The sequence below is a fragment of the Crocodylus siamensis genome, chromosome 1 (assembly GCF_052110815.1).
Source record: "Crocodylus siamensis isolate JL-2025a chromosome 1, ASM5211081v1, whole genome shotgun sequence".
Taxonomy (NCBI): domain Eukaryota; kingdom Metazoa; phylum Chordata; order Crocodylia; family Crocodylidae; genus Crocodylus; species Crocodylus siamensis.
Window position 1 is genome coordinate 371,832,668 of NC_143395.1, and position 24,110 is coordinate 371,856,777.

Here is a 24,110-nt window from a genome sequence, read left to right on the forward strand (position 1 = left end):
TGACTGGATCTCATACTGTGCTGACAGATCTCACACCACCCTGCCCAGATTCCCAGGTCCCATGTCTTCCTGTCTGGGCTGGGCCCCACATGCCCAGATTCTGCCTCTTGCTGCCATGCCTATGCTTTTGGAAAGGGCCCTGAACAGCCCTCACCCCATGTGGCCTATCTAGTGCATAGGGCTTATGGAGCTTCCTGCGTGTCAGGAAATTTGGCAGCAGGGGAGTGCCAGTACTACCTGCCGCCAATTTTTTGGACCTGTGAGGAGTCTAACAAACTGAATCATATGTCTCTGTAGGCTAAGGTTAAGTATCCTTGATGTATATTCATCCCAAGAATCAGGGTCTAACTACATAAGCTGCTAACTAATCGGTATCCAAAATTTTAATTACTCATTGAAGTTATACACAAGAAACAAATTTTATGGTGCTCTTTTAAGTCTGCTGACTGTTAAAAGGACTTCTACAAAATCCTAAAAGGAGCTGTTTATCACTGGAAATTATTCTTCTAACATGTGAGTTATCATGAAGTTCAGTGAAAATTTCTTCTAAGATGTATGTATTATCCTGAGAATCAAGAGTGAGTCATAAGAAAATAGTATTAAAAAAGAGAGCAATCCTAGCCGCTTGAGCCCTCAATACAATCCTGTGCTCTGTCAACACAGTAAGAAGAATAGCTAATGAAGGAATGAACCCCAGAGACAGACATTGCAATTGGAAAATACAGGGCATGGCATCTGGATCTTGAAATTGCCAAATGTGGTCTGTTTATAGTCATCATAAATGTTAACTCTATTGCTAGTAGAGAGTACGGAGGAGGAAGACAGAAATAAATAGCAAGAGTCCTAGCAATAGCAGAATATGGTATATTCAGTATTTCCATAATGAAGTGCTTATAACAGGGGAGACAGGGTAACACTTCCTTCTAATCATCATATTATGTATTTACAGGGTGTACCTAATAACTAGTACCACCAAAGAGCTCATTGTACTTTGGACATAGAATACAAATTACAACTGAGTTCAGTGAAATTAAACATTTCACTTACATGACTATAAAAAGAATGAACCCTTAAAAGGGCAAGCATGATGTGTTTTTATCACTGCGTTTTATTGTTCAGAGAAACAGTTAAGCAGTTGGAAACAATATACATTAAAATATTGCTGAAGCTTGCTTCCATATCAGAGACTGTACTAAACTGATTTCAATGAACTATGCAATAAACATTGTGGATTGGAGGTGGTACCATGTTTGCAGTTCAGAAGGAGTGAAAATATTTCATTTTTGTTTAAATAACAAGGAGTAACAGAAATGCCAAGATAAATGTCACACTGCTATCAAGAGAAAAAGTACTGTTCTGTGAATTTCTTCATGTCAACGTAAGAGAAATTAATATGAAAAGAGATGACTCTTTAAAAAATAATTGAATTTCCTGTTTTCAACATGTACTTAAATGCTAGCAGTAAATAGAAAGAAGTGTTAGCAATTGAAAAAATACATAAGCATTTATTTAAGCATAATCTCATCAATATGCCAGTTCAATATACATTAAGACCAATATGTTACACTGGCATATTGATGGCCTGTAGAACTGTATACTTGCTAGTATATCCTAAAATATTTAAAAGGAAAAGAATTAAAGTTTTGGTCCCTGTACAGACATACATTTAATTAGTAGAAGGGATATTAAGCACAGTAGTAGTAGCTTTATACAAAATATGCCTACCTTTTAGTGTTACATAACAGACAGGGACTCTTCCACTATTAATAACTATATAGTTCCCAGCATCTCTGCAAATCTAACTTTCTTTAGACATTTGAACATAGCTGTTAGGCCCCTAGCACATGTTACATTTAAGGTGCAATTAACATGTTAATTGTACCACAAATAGTAAAAGTGCTACACATGCATTTGATTTATGGTGCCATAAAGTGGCACACCAGCCAAAGATATTCCACAAAAATATGTGGACCATCTTTGTGGCTTGTTTGTATGGTATCATAATTTGCACATATAGCAAATTAACCCTCCTATCCAGCACTTCCAAACTTGTCCCCTGGGCTCTATGCTGACAGTAGTGTGATTGGGATCTGATCCCTGATCCCAACAATTGCAGCTCCTGCCCTGGACATGTGGCATAGCAGGAAGCACAATTGTTGGGATTGGCGATCAGATCCCATCAAGACATTAACTGAATATTTGCCAGTCCCCTTAAAATTAGAAGCAGCTGGACTGTAATTGTGAGAAGCTGTGTTTTTTGGGCAGGATGAAGTCATCAGATTAATTTTTAAAGCCTTTTTGTTTAATTCTTTTAAAGGGTAAGCAATTACAATAAAGTACACATACATGCCTATATTAGCTAAGTAGTTTATGCAATTAAGAATGAAATATCATCATGTAAAATAAGGTGTCTGTACTAAGCTTCCTTAACTACAGTTGATAGTTTTTCCATGAGTACCAAAGTCCATAAAAACTGTAAGTGAATGACTGATTTTAACATTTTCACAAGATCTGGCCTTTGCTGGGTAAACAATAGAAAAGATTAGCTACTGTGGAAGCCTATATCTGAGATACAATATTCTCCAAAACTTTTTTGAATAAATGTAAAGGGCAAAAATCAGGGCTCCACTCTCCAAAGAAATGGAATGTTTTTACCGTAAAGCATATGGACACCCCCTCCACCCTGTTTCAAATATCAGATTACGATACAAAGAAGAACAGAAAGGCAAAATGAGTTGGTGTGCTCTGTAGAGTTGTACCTGTGATAAGGGTATGCAAGAGTGCTGTTCTGAAGTTTTCCTCCCTCTTGGGAAGGCCAGTGGCATATCATTTCTTAGCAACTTCTGCTTCAAATATGAGTTCTGTTGTTGCTGCTGTAATAACTGTAATACAGGTTTCCCTCGCTTTATGCTTTACATACATTCCTGGAAAACAGTGCATAACTCAACTTCACATAAAGGGAACCCACTTTACAATGTAACAGATAGGTATACGTTCCAAGACCTTGACTGTACTGACCTCCAGACCCATTTCTGTCACTTTTATAAGAGAATTTTGATGCTTGTCAACAGCACATGCACCGGGCACTGTCATAATGGGGATGGCAACTACAGAAATATGTGTCTCAGACAATGAGCGAGGAGCACAGATCCACACAGGAGACTATATTTTGGTGTGCATCACACCCACAGTACACCACACAAAGCAGCTTACTGTGGGCTTCCACTACACCAGTTACATAAGAGTGAATTTACCTCACATATAATGAATTTTTGGTGTAAAAAGGGTCGTGGTATAAGAGTGAATTTGCACATACAGAACCTTCATAAAGCAAGGGGAATCTGTAATCATGCAGAAAAGTACACGTGATAGTGAAGCTAAGGACAGATATTACACATAAATCAGTTTAAGTGGTCAGAAACTGGTTTACACCTGTAACAGAACAGAAGTTCAGTGCACATAAAGCAGTTAGAAAATGACTGAAATTGGTTTGAGATAAACCTGGTTGAATGTAGTATATCAGACTTAACTGATTACACCCAATGGAAAGAAGGGGTCATCACCAGGGAGGACTATTCTGTAGTTGCTCGGGGATGTAGGGGGGTAGTTAGGAAGGCCAAGGCAGAGATGGAACTAGGACTAGCTTCCCAGATTAAGGACAATAAGAAGTCCTTTTTTAAATACATAGGGGGTAAAAAGAAGGTCCTGGGTAATGTGGGGCCCTTGCAGGATGCGTTGGGAAACTTGGTCGTCACACCAGATGGCAAAGCTAACACGTTTAACGATTTCTTTGCCTCCGTCTTCCTAAGTTGGGACCAGAACAGCCACCTCCCTGCTGGGCCCCCCTCGGGCCCCGGGGTGGGGGGCACACCTGGGCCACGGGTTAGCAAGGATTTAGTTAGGGAGCTTCTGGAGGGGTTGGACATATTCAAGTCAGCCGATCCAGATGATCGCCACCCTAGAGTTCTAAAGGAACTGGCCGAGGTCATTGCAAGTCCCCGGCACGGCTTTACGAGCACTTGTGGTGCTATGGTGAGGTACCGGAAGACTGGAAGAGGGCCAACGTGGTTCCCATCTTCAAAAAAGGCAGGAAGGAGGACCTGGGAAACTATAGGCCGGTTAGTCTTACCTCGATCCTAGGCAAGCTGTTTGAGAAAATTAGGCTGGCACACATCCAGGAGGGGCCAGCAGGGCACTGCATACTTGGGGCAACCAACATTGGTTCATCAGTGGCAGGTCCTGTCAGACCAACCTGGTGGCCTTTTACGATCATATCACCAGATCATTAGATGCAGGGGTAGCAGTGGATATAGTCTTCCTGGACTTCTGGAATGCTTTTGACACCGTCTCTCACCCCTTTCTCATTAAGAAACTGGGGGGCTGTGGTGTAGACACTCACACAGTCAAATGGGTCGCCAGCTGGCTGGAGGGCAGCACCCAGAGGGTGGTAGTGGATGGGTCCTTCTCAACCTGGAAGGACGTGGGCAGTGGGGTTCCGCAGGGCTCGGTCCTCAGGCCCGCACTGTTCAACATCTTCATCAGTGATTTGGACGAGGGGGTAAAAAGCACCCTGTTCAAGTTTGCTGATGACACTAAGATGTGGGGGGACATGGGCACACTGGAAGGATGCAACAGGCTACAATCAGACCTAGACAGGTTACAAGAGTGGGCGGATGAGAATAGGATGGGTTTCAACACAGACAAGTGCAAGGTGATGCACCTCAGGAGGAACAACCGGCACCATACCTACAGGTTAGGGAACTCCCCTCTTGTCAGCACGGAGGCGGAAAAGGATCTGGGGGTCATCATTGACTCCAAGATGAACATGGGCCGGCAGTGTGGAGAGGCAGTCAGGAAGGCCAACCGCACCGTGTCATGCATCCACAGATGCATCTCGAGCAGGTCCAAAGAGGTGATCCTCCCCCTCTATGTGGTACTGGTCAGGGCACAGTTGAAGTACTGCGTCCAGTTCTGGGTGACACACTTTAAGAGGGATGTCGACAGCATGGAGAGGGTCCAGAGGAGGGCCACTCGTATGATCAGGGGACAACAGGGCAGGCCCTATGAGGACAGACTGCGGGACCTGAACCTGTTCAGCCTCCAAAAGAGAAGGCTGAGGGGGGATCTTGTGGCCTGTTATAAACCAGTCAGGGGGGATCAGCAGGCAGTGGGGGAGTCACTGTTCCCCCGAGCACCGCCAGGAGTGACCAGGAATAACAGTCACAAGCTGGCAGAGGGTAGGTTTAGGCTAGATATCAGGAGGTGCTACTTCACGGTCAGGGCGGCTAGGGTCTGGAACCAACTTCCAAGAGAAGTGGTGCAGGCTCCTACCCTGGGGGTGTTTAAGAAGAGGTTAGATGAACATCTTGCTGGGGTCGTTTGACCCCAGTATTCTTTCCTGCCATGGCAGGGGGTCAGACTAGATGATCTGCTCAGGTCCCTTCCGACCCTAGAAACTATGAAACTATGATTTGGGTCAAACTGGTTTATGTAATGTCTGTCCCAGACTCCTTGCTCTGGTTTAAGATAAACCAGACACCCCCAGCATCCTGGCTTGCTCTCTGGGCTGGGCAGGGCTCTCTGCTCCACAGCAAGGCTGGACCCTCCCCTCCGCTCCCTGGCTGGAGCTTAGCAGATTCTGCGGGCTGCTTCTCTCCTCCCCCTTGCCACTCCTTGCTAAGCAGAAATTCCCCCCTCCCCTCTGCCATGCTGAGGAGGTGTCTGTGTATTAGTTAGCAGACCACATGCTGGCTATGGTCCATGCCTAAGTTAGCTGGTATCAATAGTTAGCTGGTAATGTTCCTCTGTTGTTTTCTTAATGGTGTGATAAACACTGTTATGAATTCCCTGCTGGGCTGGTCAGATGGGGAGGGGGAACCCCTCCCTAATCAGAGGGTTCTGCCATGGCCTGGCCATGCCCCCCTCAACTCAGTAGCATGGAAGGGAAGGGAGGGTTGCTTTAATACCCCCCATCTTTTAGCCTGAGCCCCTGCAGGCATGTGCTTGCATTTCTGGGATGTCTGTACATTTACTAACTGATTAGACTAACCTGCAAAGATTAAATCAGTTCAGGCTCAGGCTTTTTGAATGTCTGTCCCTAGCCTTAGTGTCTGCCAAGTAGTCCATGACATGAAAGGAAAAAGACCACATTCAAAAATCCAAACCCTGCAGTAGATATCCAGAACTGAAATTTGTCTCACACATCATATAGAGGTGGTTAGCTGTGTTAGTCTAAAGTTAGGGCAGGGCAAGGATGACCATGCCAACTTGGGAAGGGGAATGAAAAAATGACAGCTGCCATTTCAGCTGCAGAGTTTTGCTAGGGGTGATGTGGAGGCAGCAAGACATCATTGTTGCCTCTGTGCATTGTTAAATCTCTGTAGCAGTTGCCTTGTTACATTTTTGTGATAGGGCAATAACTTAGGATGCCTCTAGATGTGCAAGATGCCTACTCTGATGAACTGATTCAATTAATAAATTAACATTCCCCAGCAGCCTCCCTGTCTTGTGTATTCAACATTCCTGTACTTCCAAAAGGCGGTGGGGAAGCTTTAGCTAATGTTTGTCAAACAAGCTTAAGTTACAGGACTCCAGCCACCATTCTGAAACACAGGACACTGAATACACAAGATACTGCAGGCACTTCAGAGTGGTTCCCAAGAGCTGCTTTAATTAAAGTGCCCCCTCCATCCTCGGAACATGTGTAATGATGCCCTTAGAAACTGGTGAAGGGCATCAAGAGCTTTTCTGGCACCAGCATACTTCATCATATGTTATGAATGGACTTGCAGAAAGAAGCAGAATAAAATACAAGAGGGAAGAGACATGAGAGGAGAGATTTATTTTCTTTCTTTCTTCATTCATTCATTCAATGTATATGCCACCTTTCCCAACAAAGAATAAAACACAGTTAAAAACATAGGAGTGATAATAGGACTAAAACAGCTTAAAGGTCAATAGGGATAAACTGCCGTGTTTATTCTGCCACACGGAATAGAGAACTTGGACCACCTAACAAGTAGATATTTAAGCTTTTCATTGGCATTAACATCTTCAAGGCATCAACTTTTTAATATTTTTGGCATGTACAAGGGGCCTGATTTCAGCTGAAACTTGGAGATATTATTATTTGTTTAAATTAGTGTTGATTGTATTGATAGAAAAGATACTGATATAATCATTTGAGGAACTAGTGTATAGTGTAGCAGTTACTTGGATAAAGTGTCCCATGCCTCAGAGGTGTTATTACCATCATCAGCTCTATGTGCCCCTGGCATTGAGCCCTCTCGTTCCCGTCTCCCTGCAGCACACAGGCACCTAGTTCTCAAGTGACTGGCTTTTTGTGCCTCTCTCTCAGATGCCCAACTCTGTGCCTCTCTCCCAGGTACCTGGTTCTGTACCCCCTTAGCTGCGTCCCGCTGGCGCTACAGGTGCTGTGCCCCTCTGGCATTGTGAGCTCCTCTGACCCTGTAACTGTGCCCCTGTGGTGCTTTGGGCTCACCGTGCCCCTGTAACTGCACCCCTCCAGACTCACTGCACCCTCCTGGTTGTGCCCTTCTGGCTTTATGCTCCCTGTGCCTGACACTGGGCTCTGCCAAATCATGTGCCCTCTCTCTCCGGGAACTAATGAGACCTCCAAACCTCCCCTTCTAGCCTCATCCTGATCTTCCAGGGTAAACATGAACACAGACACAAGCCCCTAAGCTATAACCTAAATACTAACAATAGCAACAGTGCTATGCCCCTTTAAGAGAGCAAACCTCCACTCAGAGTAACATGCCCCTATCTAGGTACCTGGGAGACGCACTGTAATCATGTAGCACCTAGATAGCAGAGCAGGCAGTACTAAGAGAGCTAGTCAGGCAGCACCAGGTCTCAAGTAGCTTCAGCAGATAAGAGCTCCTTCCTTGTGAGTTACCAGAGAGAAAGTATGTGTGTGCTAACTACAGCCTGGGCTTATATATCCCAGATGCTGCCTTCTGCCAGTCAGGCAATGTCAACAGGTGTAGCCAAATACTCCCTTAGGCTGTTACCCCGGCAACCTGCAGCTGGGGAGCTCTGTTTGGCCAGGCTTCTTCAGCCTTGAGGAGCAGGCTCATCTTAGTGCCTTGCTACTGCACCTAAATAGTTAAAGCACATTAATGAAAGTGTAGATGTGTTAAAGCACATTAACGCTGTGTGTGTCAACTGACTTGGGACTGACACAGTGTTAATGCACTTTAACGCCTGCACCTGTAGATGTTTGCCTAAATCCACTTAATGCACATTAAGCTAATAGGCATTCAATTTAGGTGTGCTTAAATGCACATGTAGACACACCCAATGTTACTTAAGTTCAAGTTGTGTTACCAAGCATCCTGAAGAGAGAAACAGAAATAGATGTATTCTTGTCTTATGTATTTTCAACTGCCTTTTAGGTCTTATAAAGACTACAAAGTTCAGAACCATGTTTTTAAAGCAAGGAAGTAATACATAATAAAAAGTATAATATTATTTATTACTTTTTCAAGAATAAAATAAAGTATAAAAAGGACAACACTTGTTAGGATTTTATGCAATGGACTTGACTAGGGCCATGGACAGGTGTTCATTTTTTACAGTAACAATTTATATTAAATTGTAGCCCTGTGGGGTCAGGCCAACTCTCAGGATCTCAATATTGCGTTGTTAGGAGGGTGTGACACAATTGCACATATACAAACACACAAATCATTTAGGTGCATACACACACACACACACTACTAGCCCAGGCACATGCATACCTATCACCAATTCAAGCATATACACTATACACCCCAAAAGTTAGATACAAATCACTAATTTGTATATCATGCACACAATGCCATATATATATATATATACACACACACAGCCCACCTACACATACACACAGCTAAGATCCTAACTTGGATGGTACAGTGTGTATGTGTGTGTTCAGGGTACCTGGAATACTTGGGGGAATGTTCAGGTGAGAGAGAGAGTTAAAGTGTAGGGAGTGCAAGTTGCCAGAACTAGGATTAGAACCAGCAGACTACAGAGAAGCTGGCTGAGGAACTGAGACTTGGGTTTACTTAAGGGAAGTTAGGGCTGAAAACTGAGGCAGGCAGCTGAGATATTGGGGAATGGGGGGCAGATAAGTGATGGCAAGGAGGAGACAGCCAGGAAAGAAACTGAGGCAGAAACCTGGTTGCTCAGGGGAAAAGGAAAAGGCAGTGGGGACAAGACAGTGGCAAAGAAACAGGGGGTTTGGAGGCAGAGAGGAGCTCAGGACAGGTGTTGGAGGAGGCAGTGAGCTAGAAGCAGGAGAGGGAGAAATGAGACAGAAGTTAGAGGAGCAGAGATTGGAGCAGGGCCAAACCATAGTAAAGCAAAACACAAGTTAGGGGTCCAAATAATAGTTTTATTACACAGACAACATACTACACAGCCCCATGAAGTTATTGGTTCACACACACACATGTACATACACAGGCACTCACAATGGCAGCAGGAGAAAGAGACTCAATGGAAGGGCTGGAGTCCAGGTAGGGAAGAGAAGCAGAGTTCAAGTCCTTGGTTGAAGAGGGGGTAGGAGGTGATAGCTACCTATCCAGGCTGGAAAGGGGTCCTTGTCCAGTAGGTACTGTCCAGAGGGGGGTCGCTGGCAGGACCTCTGGATGGATAGGTAGTTTTTTTTTTTTTTTTCTCCCTGTTTTTTTGCACCGGTCCTGGAAGCACTGCAATACCAGGTCAATGCATGGAGTGGATGGAGCACGCTCCGGTTCCACCACCCAATACCAAAAAGAATCTGCTCAATATAGACCTCCTATGGAGGACATATCAGAGACAGTTACCCTGGGGAGCTCGCCTACGTGGTCACGCTGCTTCCCCTGTAGTGTGGCATGGTGCTGGTCCAGATGGAGAGGCTGTCCCACTGGGTCTGTCTTCACTGCCCCTTTTTATAGGGGCAGACCTTGTGTGATCCTAGTGACAGGAGGCATGCCCAGGCAAGGGTCAGCCCCTGGCGTACTGAGCATGTGTGCTCCATGCAGGGATGTGCAGTTTCTGATGTCTGTAGTGGTGGGGTACAAAGGTAGAGTTGCTGGTTCTGCAGGGTCCTTTGTCTTTCAAATGCTGGGTTCTTGTCTCTGTTCCTGAGTGAGGTCCTAGATGAATCAAAGTGAGGTGATGGCCCAGTCATTACAGGCCATTCAGTAGAGGCCTGCTACCATGTATTTCAATCATTCCCAATCACTCTCATTCATCTGGGAACCAATTTACATGGGAGGGGTACGTGACTCATGCAGTTGTGTTGCACAAGGGGCCGTTCGAGCTCCTGGTGGCTAAGTTCCAATTTCGTCCCCAGAAGTGAGTCACACCACAAGCCACAGAGACAAAGCCTTTATTGCTTGCAAGCAGGTCGGCCTGGAGTCATGAGACTCAGATCAAAGCTGACCCCGAGTGCCTATTCTCCATTGCTTATATACTCGATTACAAGGTATTGGAAAATTCCATTAGCGTAGGCGTACTTCGGGTCACCTAGCTGCAAGATTAGTTGCAAAACTTGGGACTTTTCAGCCACAAGCTTTGTGGTTTGCATTCTCACACAACAGGGTGGAAAGACAAATTTGAGGTGCTTCCTGGGTACATTCTTGTGAAACCACAAAGCATAAAAGCAAATGGTTTTAGCCCCCCGCTTATTCTACAGTTGCAACAAGGGATGCCCAGGCAGAGGACATAAGGTGGAGACTTGACATACAAAATGGAAACTTGACATTACTTTGGTTCACTTACAAACACAGGCCTAAACCACACAATATCCATATATATGAAACAATTAAAATCAATATGAAAATGATAGTAATACAATATACAACAGTAAGAATTAATACAAAACTAAAAATGATACAATATAAAACAGTGGATATCCAAAACGAAAAACTTGCTACCAAAATAAAAATGTTAAAGCTTATCCTAAGTCTGAGCTTGCTTGTGCTTGTCTGTAGGGAATAGAGGGGGAGAGAAAGAAAAGCCAGAAATAAATGGGGAAGGGAAGGGAATGCGTATCTCACGCGCGTGTGTGTGTGTGTGTGTATTAAAAAAGAAAAACTGGGGGTTTTGCTACAAAATGTATCACTAGAAAAGTAACCTGGGTGCTGGAGTGTACATGAATGGCCCCTGAGTGGATTGCTTACCTACGTAGCACCACCCTTAGGGAAGCCTATTCATTGACTGCCTACTCTCTCCCATGCCTGGGAAGAGGGCAAGCTGCATATAGGCATTTTTACATCCAGAGGTGTGAGAAAACAGAGCTACTGATAGCTGGCCGCAGTTCCCAGCTCTTTGATTTCATGTGCAACCCAAATGAACATGGGGTGATTTAAAGCTGGAAGCACAAGGAAGTGGGCCCAGGGACAGCAACCCTGAGGTCAGCTCCTGGCTCTGTTGGTTTCTAAATGGCCCTGCAGGGAAAATGTCCCTCCTCACCCTCCTACCAATTAGTTGATCAGTGGAAGGGAGCAGGGCACCCTCTCACAATGAAAATGCATTCTTGGAGGGTTCCTGCCACAGGAGGATGCCTCCTCAGTACCAGTCAGCTGGTGGGTGGCAGTTGTTCTTGCAAGGCCCCTACAGAGCTCCCTGACAGCTTGCCTCTGAGCAGGCTATCAGGAAGCCAGTGCTCTGCCTCCCTCCCTTTCCCTTGGAGGGAGGAAAGAAGAGCAGAGGACCGTGGGATATTGGATGTGCTCCATACCTGAGAGGAATATACAGCCATTCAAGGTAGATCAGAAAAAGGGAGATCTTCCTCATAGGAACTGATCTAACTTCTTGGGGCAGAGATAGTTCCTTTCCATGAGAAATTACTTGAATGGCTATGCATTCTCTTTTTGTGCTGGGAGAAGGGCTTTTCTACCAGTACAACAGTAATGTCTGTTTGTGGCTTGGGCATTCCCTTTATGTAATGTAAAATAAAATAAGTACTTACTTATGTAATATGTGGAAATGAAATTAGGGTCCTCAGAAAATAAATAAGACAATCAAATGGAAATTAAATTAAAGCTATAATGAAAACCTCTCAAACATCTAAATGGTGGCTCTGGTGGTATTGCTAATTAAGCTATGAGTTTTAGTATACTCTATCAAAAGATTCAGAATAATATGTTATATACATATTAGCAGCAATTTCACCCTACACTGAAATGGAGTAAGTAACCTTTTTGTTAATATTTTTCAGGGTTTTATTTTATTGTATTTTATGTATTTATTTTTGGTTTTCATTGTACCTTAATACAGTTTTATAGTCCTTAATTGATTTCAAAATTTGAGATGTTTTATATATTATTAATAATAATTTAAGAGGTTTAAACATCGGTCATTAGCACAGTTTTTATAGAAAGATTTTTGACTGAATACCATGCTTATTGTTACTTTCCTCTGATTAATTTGCAATTCATATCCCCACATAGCTTTGTGTGGCCTTTAGGCAATGAAAACTGATGCACAACAGAGGTAAATTTTATCCAAGAAAAACAAAACAAACAAACAAACACAAATTGGATGCATGGATGTAATCCTCACACTGTGAGTGTCAGCAAACAGTGTGAAGTATTAGACAGTGTCCTCAGTTCAAGCTGTTCAGTAGTTTGCAAAAGCAGAATTTATTTTCAAATTAATTTCTACTCTGCAGCACCTGAGCATCTCTTGGTGTAACAAAAATAAAACTCGAGCAGATCAGTAGAGCACGGATTACCTTAGATGAAAAATAGATTCTGTAAGGAGCAGGACACAGTGTATGCCCAACTGCCTGCTGTGACCTGCGATTGTAATGGTTCAATTGCATGTTATATACCCCACATTACTAAGAAATAATAGGAGTTTACCATTATTTTAACAAGTAAAGACTTCTGATATGAAATCAGAAGGAAATGAGATCAGTTCTACTTAGACTTGTTTATGATACATGTCATTGGAGTATTGGAGAATTACTCATATTACTCAATATGACTAGAATCTGCTGTGTGCGAGTTTGTCTCTGTTCCTTTCCCAAGAAGAAGGAGCGTTTGCTTTTGTTCATGAAATATATCTGCTGTGAGTTTTTGTTACTTCAGCAGGGACTTAAGAATGCCTGAAACAAATTGGTTTGTCCACTGATGGCAAAAAAAACACGGCTGCAACTCTGATTTAACCATATAGCTGATGATTAACAGTGAAACTCCTCATCTTGCAGTATGGTTCCTAACAGGCTCTACTCAGCTATTGCCTAAGACTGTAGCATCAGTACTAGACCTTTTGAGACCACCATTAATCAGTATTTCACTCACAGCTCTGAGATATCAATAGTGCAAAACCTTCCTCTAAAGAAACTTCCTCTTGTCTGCCAGGAGGAGGGACATTGAACTAGGAATTAGTGATCCAGTTAGGCTAGATGTTTGAATTCAGGCCCTCAAGGTCCACCCCAGCCTTCCCCACTCCACTAAACCAAGGTGGGAGGAGGAAAGAAAGATCAATTCTAACCAGAAAGCACAGGTTGCCTTTTTTTCCTTCCATGACTTAGGGGATGCTGTTACTTTAGGAATCCCAGTAAAAAATAAATGTAGATGTTTTGCAGTGTGCATCAGGCTTTAGTAATGCTTTAGGATTGAAATCTATATTTTTTTTAGCCTCTCTTTCCTGCAGCAAAATGTTTCCTGAAAAAGTGAGTAAGTGCAGTAAGCTCTTGGTGTAGTCAGTGCAGCTAAGCACAGGCACTTGGGATATTTAAGCATTGCTGGTTCTGTTAAAGTATAATGAACCTTATTGAAGGACACTTTATGCAGAGCACCTGAATCCTTTGTAATTTTTAATTTGCATATTTTATATAAAGAACACTGAATTTCAGTGTGCAGTTCAAGTAGGTTAATTGATCCAAGGAACGTGAAGAGTAGGAAAGAAATGTCAGTTTTCAAGAAAAAATGAAGATTCCCCTCCCCCTCTTATTTTTATTAATTGTCATTTGTAATAAGATGTTTCTACAGATATAGCTATCCAGGTTACAGTGATGATAATTAAAAGATGGGTATAATTTTTACAGTAAAGGAAATTTTTTATGTTGCTTGATGTAGTTTTTTAAATAAGTCACAAGGAAATGTTAAATATTCAGCATCTTCAGTGGCATGATTTGATTAAAATATCTACCTGTATATCATACAGAATGAAAGTTACTTCACCATTTTATTAGGATAATAACAGATTTGATCGACTAAAGCATGGAGACATAGCACTGTTTTAATGCTGGGATCCTGGGGGGAGGGGTCCCCTTTTTCTTTTGGAGACAGATGGAACAATTGATCAATTGTGAAGTAGATGTGAATTTTTAAGGCTGATATTTTTCAGGTTGCATTTTTCAGATTTTCTTTGGTGTCCATAGGCTTTGGCAATATGCAGTTTTATAAACTTGAAGTTTAAGAACTGTATATCATTGAACCCTAAGCACATTATAAGGAAGAGGATAATAAGGATGATTCAATTAATTTCTTTGTATTACTACGAAGCACGATGGATTCTTTTTAATGTAGCTCAAAATCAGTCCCACAATATGTCAACCTTTTCATGGAAGAAGAATTCCTGAAGAACTGCACCATCAAACCCATGCTATACCTAAGATATATAGATGACATCATTATTTGGACTGAACCTGAAGTTTTTGATTGATTTCCATTACAAAACCAATAACTATGATCCCTCCATCGGACTCTCTCTGGAATACTCCAGCACCAACATTTTCTTTTTAGACACTGTGATCAATATCCAGAATGGTAAAATACAAACCACCATATACAAGAAACCCACAGAACAACATACATATCTACACAGAACCAGCAATCGCCCTAAACACACTAAGAAAGCTGCAATGTACTGCCAAGCCTTTCGATACTATCAAATTTACACCGAGGAGAATATTCGTGAGCATCACCTTGCAAATCTCAAAAGGGCTTTCACCCAACAAGGACAATCCTCTAGAGAGATAGATTGTACTTTTGAAACATGCACTTTGATACCATGTGAGGAATTGCTGCAGTACAGAAAGAATCACACACCCAAGAATCACACACCATTAGTTCTGACATAGCATCCTTCCCTCGAACCTATATGGAAAATCCACAAACAATTGTAACCCATACTAGAAAAAGACCCAGTTCTTAAAGTGATATTTCCAAAACCGCCCATCCTAGCCTTTAAACAAGTACCAAACCTTGCCATCTTCATTACCAGAAGCAAACTGGTAGACTGATCCAGACCATGCTGGGACAAGAATTGTAAGACATGCCCAACACATGTCCAGCAGCCCCACAATAGCTACACCCCAAAACAGAACCTACATCATTTCTAGGTCTTACACCTGCACTTCCAGAAATGTTATATATCTCATCCAGTGCACTAAATACCCAGATGGAAATTATGTAGGAGAAACCGAACAACAACTACGTACTAACATGAATGCACACCAAAAATCGAATACAAAAATACCCAGCTATCTGTGGGTGCAAGCTTCTTACAAGATAGCTACTCTCTTTCCAATCTCTTAGTTCTAATCTTCAAAAGTAATTTACAAATACCTTTTATAGATGAGCCTACGAATTTCACTTCATAAATATACTGGATACAAAAAATGATGGACTAAATTAGATATTGAATTTATGGCACATTATAACCTACCTGCCATCTAATAGCCCCAGGTAACTCTGGAGATCTTCAAGAGAAGACTGGACAGTCATCTTGCTGGAGTCTCATGACCCCAGTTGTCTTTCCTGCCTAGTGCAGGGGGGCTGGACCCCATGATCTTGTAAAGTCCCTTCCATTCCTTACAATCTATGAATCTATGTAACCTGTCTGCATTTTAGCAGATAAATTGTTCCCCCACTCCCCCCATCTCACACACATTGTCTCCCAAGCCCTCTGATCCTCACTGCCATCAATTTGCATTTTTACAGACCTGCATTTTGCATACTGACAACCAAATTCTTCTGCAAAATTCTTCTTCTTTCCTTTGCAGAGGTCTTATTACTTAGGGAATGATCTACTCTGATAGATCTTGTCCGTCTTGAAACCTTCGGGTTTTTTTATCTAGTTACTTGGCAGAAGATTGGAGGATAGAGTCAGAAAATTAGAGAAACAAGTTGATTAGTATACTTTTTAGATGCATGGAGTATTGATATTTTAGTGGTGAAAGTCTAATGAAATGCTTATTATGAATGAGTGAGACACACATACTCAAGAATGAAACTTTGCATAGACAAACCCAACCATACGCAGACAGTTAAGAGTACCCTGTGTATGTCAAACGATCATTCTAAATAGGTAGAAAGAATCCAGGCCCAGGGGACATTGGTTATTGTTTAACCTGTCTGAAGAACAGCTTTGTGATGAGCAATGAGGAAAAGCTAAACAAAATAAAGGAAGAGGGGATGAACCTCAAGTCTGAGACCCATCTACATTGGCCATCTGCACAACAGGAACAGTGAAGTCTGTAGGGCTTTAACTTAAAAGATTTCTCAAATGGAGGAGCAAAGAAAAGGCAAGAGTTAGGATCCAGCCGGTGTGCCTCACGTTGTGTGTGTGTGTGTGTGTGTGTGTGTGTGTGTATTTAATAAAAAATAATATAGTTTTAAACATTTTCCTTTGTTGCTTCCTTCATTGGAAGAGCTAGCAGCAGTTAGCTGCTGGGTTTTAACCATTTTGTTTTTCAGTCCAACCAAGCAAGCCTTGTTAAAACGGTGGTTGAAAGAGTGCCACTGGAGCTCTATCCACAGTAACACTCACATCATGGAGCTGAATTGACAGTAGCCATGCTGCAAAATTTTAAGATAAAGAGGTTGGTGAATAACTAAACCCAATGTTTTGGGAAAAAAATGGGGAGAGAGATGAGGTGTCTGAGCCAGAAGATTATTTTTGTGGATTGGTCTGAACAAAGTGGTATTTTAGCTTAGGTTTCCTGAAAGTGGATTTTTGTTTGTATAGCCTTACTGTTTTCTTGTCATTTGTACATGAGATAAAAAAAAACACTTGTGGACATATTCTAAATAAACTACAGGGCAGAAGTCATTTCTTACCACCCTGGCTTGAATATATTGCCCACAAAACTCGTATAGCCAATGAACACTTGTAGCAGATCAGAAGCATTGTCATGTGTTAATTGTCATCCATACACTATTGCAATTCAGAGAGGCAATGGAGACTGCAATTTCTTTGCAAGAGGATGGGAGTAGGATGGGAGGTGCTCCCTTATCAGGAAGGTTGAAGTTGGTATCAAAACTTTGATCAAGTGCTTTTAAACTTTCTCACTTTCAGGTTTTTTCAGATATTATTAGTCTTCTAATTTTCTGGCTTTCAAACACTTGTGAGTTTTTATTTACCACACCAGGCTTATTTATTTTTTTCTTTTATCAGTAGGTACTTATTAACAGCCCTGTCTCTATCTTGACATTTTTTTCCTTTTTTAAACTCAAAATATTTACTACATGTTGATATACTGTATAATTGAAATTCAAATATAAACAGGCACTGCATATTTCCTTGCTCAGAAATGTTTAGTTATAGCAAGCTTATTTAAGTAAGCAGAAAGATGCCTGACCCAATAGAGGCTGCAAATATAGCTCTTCAAGTGGACAGCATTCATCCCATTGATGTCAAAAGGATTCTTGATGAAGCCAGAAAGAATAATCAGATCATAAAGATTAGTTCAGAAATTCTTTGAGGTACAGATAGTTTTGCTAGTAGCAAAGTCTGGTTTACTTTTGCTGAGAGAGTCTCAGTCAAACAGTAAGTCAGATATTTAAATGGAGCCTTTTTGTGAAGCAGGAAGACTGTAAAGGTGGCTCTTAACTGGGGGGCTAAGGGGGACCTTCAGACCTCTGTCACCAATTCCAGTTTTCAAATATAACAAGAATACTTTTCTTTTTCTCTATTTAGTAGAATTGTGGCAAAAGTTTTCTCGGTCCCTTTTTGACGTCACACAAAGAATCCACAGAGAAAGAACCACCCCCCCCCCCATAAACCCCCAAATTAAAACACAAACAAAACCTTTATAATGCCAACCTCTGTTTTTCCCCAGACTGTTTCCTTCATGCCATGCTAAATGTCTTAAAGACATATTCTAACAAAGGAAGGAAAGACCTTTTGATTCCCATAGGTTGAGATGCAAATTTTACAGTTACTGATTCATCATTTCACCATGTAGCAGATTGTAATGTGGGAGTGTGAGCAGTAGGGTGAGCCTTACAGACTTAAACTGAGAATAGGACTTTTTTAAATCTCTGCTAATATATTCTGCCTTTTAATTTATGTAGAATCCTACTAGACTTGGGGAACTGCTACTGCAACATCCTATTCCCTAGTTTCTTCTGTACTTAGGGTCCTAACAGGATGCAGTCAGGTCTTCTAGCTTGAACACCTAGGCTGTGTGCAGATGAGCACAGACATGTGATATGTGGTGCCACAGACAACTCTGCATGGGGGTGTTTTTTGACCCCAGGAGATCCTGGGAGATCCTGGCCAGTGCATGTGGCCAGCTCATGCTGCCCAAAACTAGAACTTGGCCAGCCGGAGCTGCCAGCCTGGCTCCCACTTGCAGGAGCACTGCGGCTAGAGCTCCTCGAGGCCCCCAGGACCCCAGGTGAGGCTGCTGGAGCCAGCACAGTTGCTGGCTCCAGCCTCCCCTACCCCACCCACAGTAACCTGCCACATGTCAGAGCATCCATGGCATGGGCATTCCCTGGGGACAAGTAACAGCGGTACAAAGTGTGGCCCTGGGGAAAAAATGTCTGCACTCATATGGACGTGACCCTGTTTTCCAAATTTTGTCTTATTTGGTAAAGTTAACATTGAAATGGGAGAGACATTTTCATTGAAAAGTAATTAAATAAAAACAGCTTTCACAGCTATTTACAAATCGGTCACACACACAGCAATTAGAGGTTTTGAGTTCCAGTGTGCTCTGCTACTCAAAACAAGGGAAGGGAGAGCAGAAGATGATCTTGTGGTTTAGGAAATGGAGTATGGCACAGGAAACCTGTATGAAATCCTTAGCTTCCCTACAGCCATTAATGGCTCTCTTTTTCTCCTGAGCCCTTGCTGATCTCCTGTGGATTACAACTGTCTCAACCAGTGTCCTACAGCTAGTCTTTTCACCAAAGACTTGCACACTCCCAGACCTTCCAGTCTACCTGACCCATCGTGTTAAAACACTACTTCCATTCCTGTAATTGCTTCAATTGCCAACTTATCAAAGTACCTAAATCCAGTCAGTGCCTCTTACCAGGCTGTATCCCCTTCCTCCCTTTTGCTGTAGAGGCATCTGTAACGCTAGGCCATCCCAGCTTTATATTAGTGTGAAGAATATGGTTGTTATAATATATTATTTAATAGCCCTGTGTGAGTCGGCAACAATCCAATCCGGCTCCTGATCCAGCTGCTTCAGATGCCAGTGATCTGATCTGGACCTCCGAACCAGGTTTCTGCTTCGATCCGGCCGAAGCGGCTCCGAAGCTTTGGAGCCGCCTCGGATATCCAGCCATAGGATATAATGGGGAATCAATGAAATATCAATAACTTTGTTGTTTTTCTTCTGATATGGATGAAACTTCCAGGGGTGGTAGCCCCTTCTAACAGCATGAAGTCTTCCAAGTTCCAAGAAGATCAGTTTAGAGGTTTGGGGGTACTGTACCCCAAATTCTTGAAAGCAAAACTCATGTCATGTGTATGTGTAACAACACAGGGGAGTGAAAACTGCAGGGGTGGTGGCCCCTAGTGAGGCCATAAAGTTTGCCAAGTTTCAAGAAGATCAGTGCAGGGGTTTTGGAGGAACTGTACCCCAAATTCTTGAAAGTAAAACTCATGTCATGTCTATGTGTTACAACACAGGGTGATCAAAACTGCAGGGCTGGTAGCTACTGGTGAGGCCAAAAAGCCTTCTAAGTTTCAAGCAGATCGGTGCTGGGGTTTGGGGGGAACTGTACCGCAAGGTGCGGACAAGCAAAAACTTGTGACATGGGTGACCCTGTGTGTGTTAAGGCACAGCAGGGTGAAAGCTGCAGGGATGGCGGCCCCCGCTGCGGCCAGGAAGCCTGCCAGCTGTCGAGGAGATAGGTGCAGGGGTTATGGGTTGTGGGGCCCTGTACCCCTAGCTGCTGATGGACAAAACTCATGACATGGGTGCTTGTGCAACTGACTGTCTCTGTCTTGGGCCAGTTTTGCTCTGATTTTGTAGGTGTTAATTGATGGCAAATGACACCTACCTCTGCTTTTGTAGGTGTTAATTTTTAGTAAATAACTGGCTACATTAGCTAGCTACTGTGTATTGAGCTGGTCCCTGAATAAATCATGATTGATTGGTAACTGGTAACACAGCAGCTTAGCAGCTAGACCTGCTGTAGTCTACCCCCCTCCCCCCACCGCCCCAAGACAGAGACAGTTGCACAAGCACCCATGTAATGAATTTTGCCTGTCAGCAGCTAGAGGTGTAGGGCCCCAGAAGTCATAACCCCTGCATCCATCTCCTCGACAGCTGGCAAGGCTGCACCTTAAGACACACAGTGTCATCCATGTCATGAGTTTTGCTTGTCTGCAGCTTGAGGTGCAGTTCCCCCCACATCCCCACACTGATCTTCTTGAAACTTGGCAGGATTTGTGGTCTCAGCCAGGGCCACCACCCCTACAATTTTCACCCTCCTGTGATGTAACACATACACATGACATCAGTTTTACTTTTAAGCATTTGGGGTGCAATTCCCCCTGAACCCCATGCACAGATCTTCTTGAAACTTGGCAGGCTTCATGCTCTTAGAAGGGGCTACCAACTCTGTAAATTGCATCCAAATCAGACATAAAACACCAAAGTTATAGATATTTCATTGTTTCTCCATTATACCTTATGGGCGGATCTCTGAAGTGGCTCCAAAGCTTTTCCGAAGCACTTTGGAAGCTCCGAACCACTGTGGAAAGCCTAACGAAGCCAGCACTTCAATCTGGATATGCTGCTTTGGATGCCGAAGCATCTGAAGCTTCTCCGGATCCGAAGCTCTGTCCGAAGCCTCACACATCCCTGTTATTTAATACTGATGCTGTTCATTTCATTCCTTATAACCCTTTCACTCTAACATCATAATTGGTACTTTTCAAGATTATTATGACATCATAAAAGGAAATTAAGTTGGGTAATTAATGAACAGGAGAAGCAGATGAGCTCTTCAGAGCAAGGGGAGTATCTTCAGTTCTTAAACTTCAAAGAATATCTTCAATTCTTAAAAATGAACTCAGAAAACCTACAGTATATTCTACATATGGTTTGCTCCACAATAAATTTGTCATGTGATCATGAGGGAGAGGATTCTGATCTAATAGAGATGTCGTGGTTCGGTTGTGGGATGATTACACTTTTGTATACAAGACATACATGGCATTGTTTGTAAACTTTTTTTTTCAGCTTTCTCCCTATGTCCTTAGTTACTCTTTATGGCTGTTGTGTAGGAATGAGAAGATTCAGTGCTGGAGGAGCATGTCCAAAAATAGAAAAGAAATAGTTTAACACATAAGCAATTGTCTGAAGGCAAAGCACACTGGTGACTATCATATAAGAGATATCAAATGATAGTAGAAATGTTACCAATGCATTTAGCAACAGTAACATTATGTTATTTCATCTGTCTTGGGGAGGATATAGAGCCTGGAATAAGGTAGAATAATGAAGCTGTAAAATTAAGCTTTCTGTCTACTGAGCTATACAAGCACAAGTGTGCTCCATTACAGCAGAAACTGTGTGAACTCAGGGGATCCACCCTGCTAGTAACTCATGAATATATTGTCCATAAATAAAAAACTTAGAAATAAAAAATAATGAAACTTGTATAAATTGCTCCCTGCTGAGAATATTGCTCTTTCTGAAAAAAAAAAAAAAAAGTGGAGATAATGGCTGTTATCTCCTGATAATTGTTCTCTCTAAATTATATTTAAAAATATGTGTGATGATGTTTCAGGCTGAAAGTGTTCTTTCTGTTGTCTTGCTATGTTGAGCAGATGTTGACGTTTTAACTTATTAAAGGCAAGGGTCATGGAATGTTTTGATTCTCAATTTAGGCCCAAAAATGATCCTGGGAGTCACTTGGGAAGAATATTCTAAGTTGAGAACCAAAACATTCCATGATCCGTAACAGACTGAAACATCAAGAGCTGACCTTTATACAGTGGCATAAATGAATTTAAAGTCCAAAGATTTTGTAGTTTTAAAACGGAGTTCCCATGATATATGTCCGTTAAACTGTAAACTCTTTGGGGCAGTGACTCAGAAATGTTGTGTTACATTCAGTTCCAAGAACATAATCTATCACTGACAAATAAATAAAACATTTTATATAGTCAAAATTCACTTTAAATGTCAATTAAAACATAGGCAACGTGTAGGAGGGACACGGGGGGGGGGGCACATGCCCCCCCAGAGATTGGCCACCACTGAAGCTGCTGCCGGTTTCTGCAGGCAGTCACTGTCCCCCACTCACTGCTGATGCAGCCACTGGCATCTGCGGCAGTCCCTGCAGGCTGCTCACCACCCCCTTTGCTCCCCCCATGTGTCCTCCCCCCTCAGCCAACACTGCCGCTGGTGTTTGCAGGCAGTGCCCTCTGCCACCTACAAATGGTGCCCCCCCAGTCTTGGGAGGCACTAGTTGTTCATGAATGAAAATGCTGTTTTATAGTACTCCTTTCCTGAAGCCTAAACAAATTTAAAATATCCACTTCAACTAGTTAGAAATAACATGTATCTTTCACTCTGTAGCTACTTGAATGCAATATTTATTGCAATTAGGAGAGACTTTGTGAACAGTTCAGATATAACACTCTTAAGTAAAAGCAGCACATCCCCTTAATGTCAAGACTGCTGAATCTCAAAAGTGATTTATAATAATTATGATAAAGGAGTCCAAAGTTGGCTTTGGATGGAATAGGTGTCTGGCACAAAACTTCTGATTAGCAATTCAAATTCAAAATAAGTCTTCAAGTTGGTCGCACTCTATATTAAGGATTAATGGATAGATGTGTTTTTAAGGGGTTAAAGTTATTTTAGTCATGTTACAGAAATATTGCGTATATGGTTCATCCATAGAAGTTATTGTTATAGATGGCCAACTCATGGTAATATGTAATCTATTGAGTCCCTTGTCTCTAAATCCATAACATACTTTAAACATTTATTAAACCTTCTTGTAATATTCTATTAAACCTTTAAACTTTATTTACAAATGGGATTTTAACATAAAATGTGATCACAAAGTCATTATCATCTGATGACTTTTCTATGACCCCTATAAATAGGCATGGAGACCTAACTACTTTCTTTCCCACTGAGATTCTGTATGCAGGTAAGAATTAAGACAGATTAGCAGAAGGATGTAGGAAAGCTTATATGGGCATGTTCAGATAAGCATACACATATGGTTTGTGGTGCCTCAAAGCAGTTCACACACTGCATGTGGTGCATGTGCATGCTTTTGCTGTGCTGCAAATTAGCAGTGTGGAAGTTTTTTTAGACACTGAGAGATTCCAGTGTAAAAAAAACCTGCTGCTAAAAAAAAGCGGCATAGCGCGTGGCAGTAGTGTGCATTGCCAGAAAGGGAGCCTAGCCTGCCAGACCCATGCTCTGACTGTCAGCTGGCACTGCTACTGTACTGGGAGGACCCCAGGTAAGGCTGCTGAGGCCAGCACAGGTCCTGGTCCTAGCCTCCCCTACCCCACCCAGGTCAGTTTGCTGTATGCCGAAGCAGGTGTGCAGGGGCATACCCAGGGACAAATAGTGGCACAAATATGTGCTGCTGCTATTTGTCCCATGGGAAATGTGTGCCCCTGCATGTGTGCATTCATCAGGATGTGCCCTCCTTTTGCCTATTTTGTAGCTGTTCAGGGTTAAATAATAGGCTTTATAAATCAGCTGATTGCAATTCTTAAGCAATAAATTTCTTACAGAATGTTAAAGAATTAATTTAATTTTAAAGGCTCATACCTAGTTCTAGGAACATACCTAAGTTTATTATTCCTCCCACCCCACCATACTTCCCCCAGCTCCCAATTTAATAATTATTTTCAGGTATGTTTCTGACTCCATCTGT

The 24,110-nt window shown here is 42.3% G+C and overlaps 1 protein-coding gene and 1 pseudogene across 1 annotated transcript in view; one reads left to right on the forward strand and one right to left on the reverse strand.

The window, feature by feature from the left end:
• Positions 1-24,110, forward strand: part of TRPC4 (transient receptor potential cation channel subfamily C member 4) — a 233,979-nt gene that overhangs the window by 32,882 nt on the left and 176,987 nt on the right. The window lies entirely within an intron of this gene.
• Positions 9,692-9,846, reverse strand: LOC149875074 (U2 spliceosomal RNA; annotated as a pseudogene).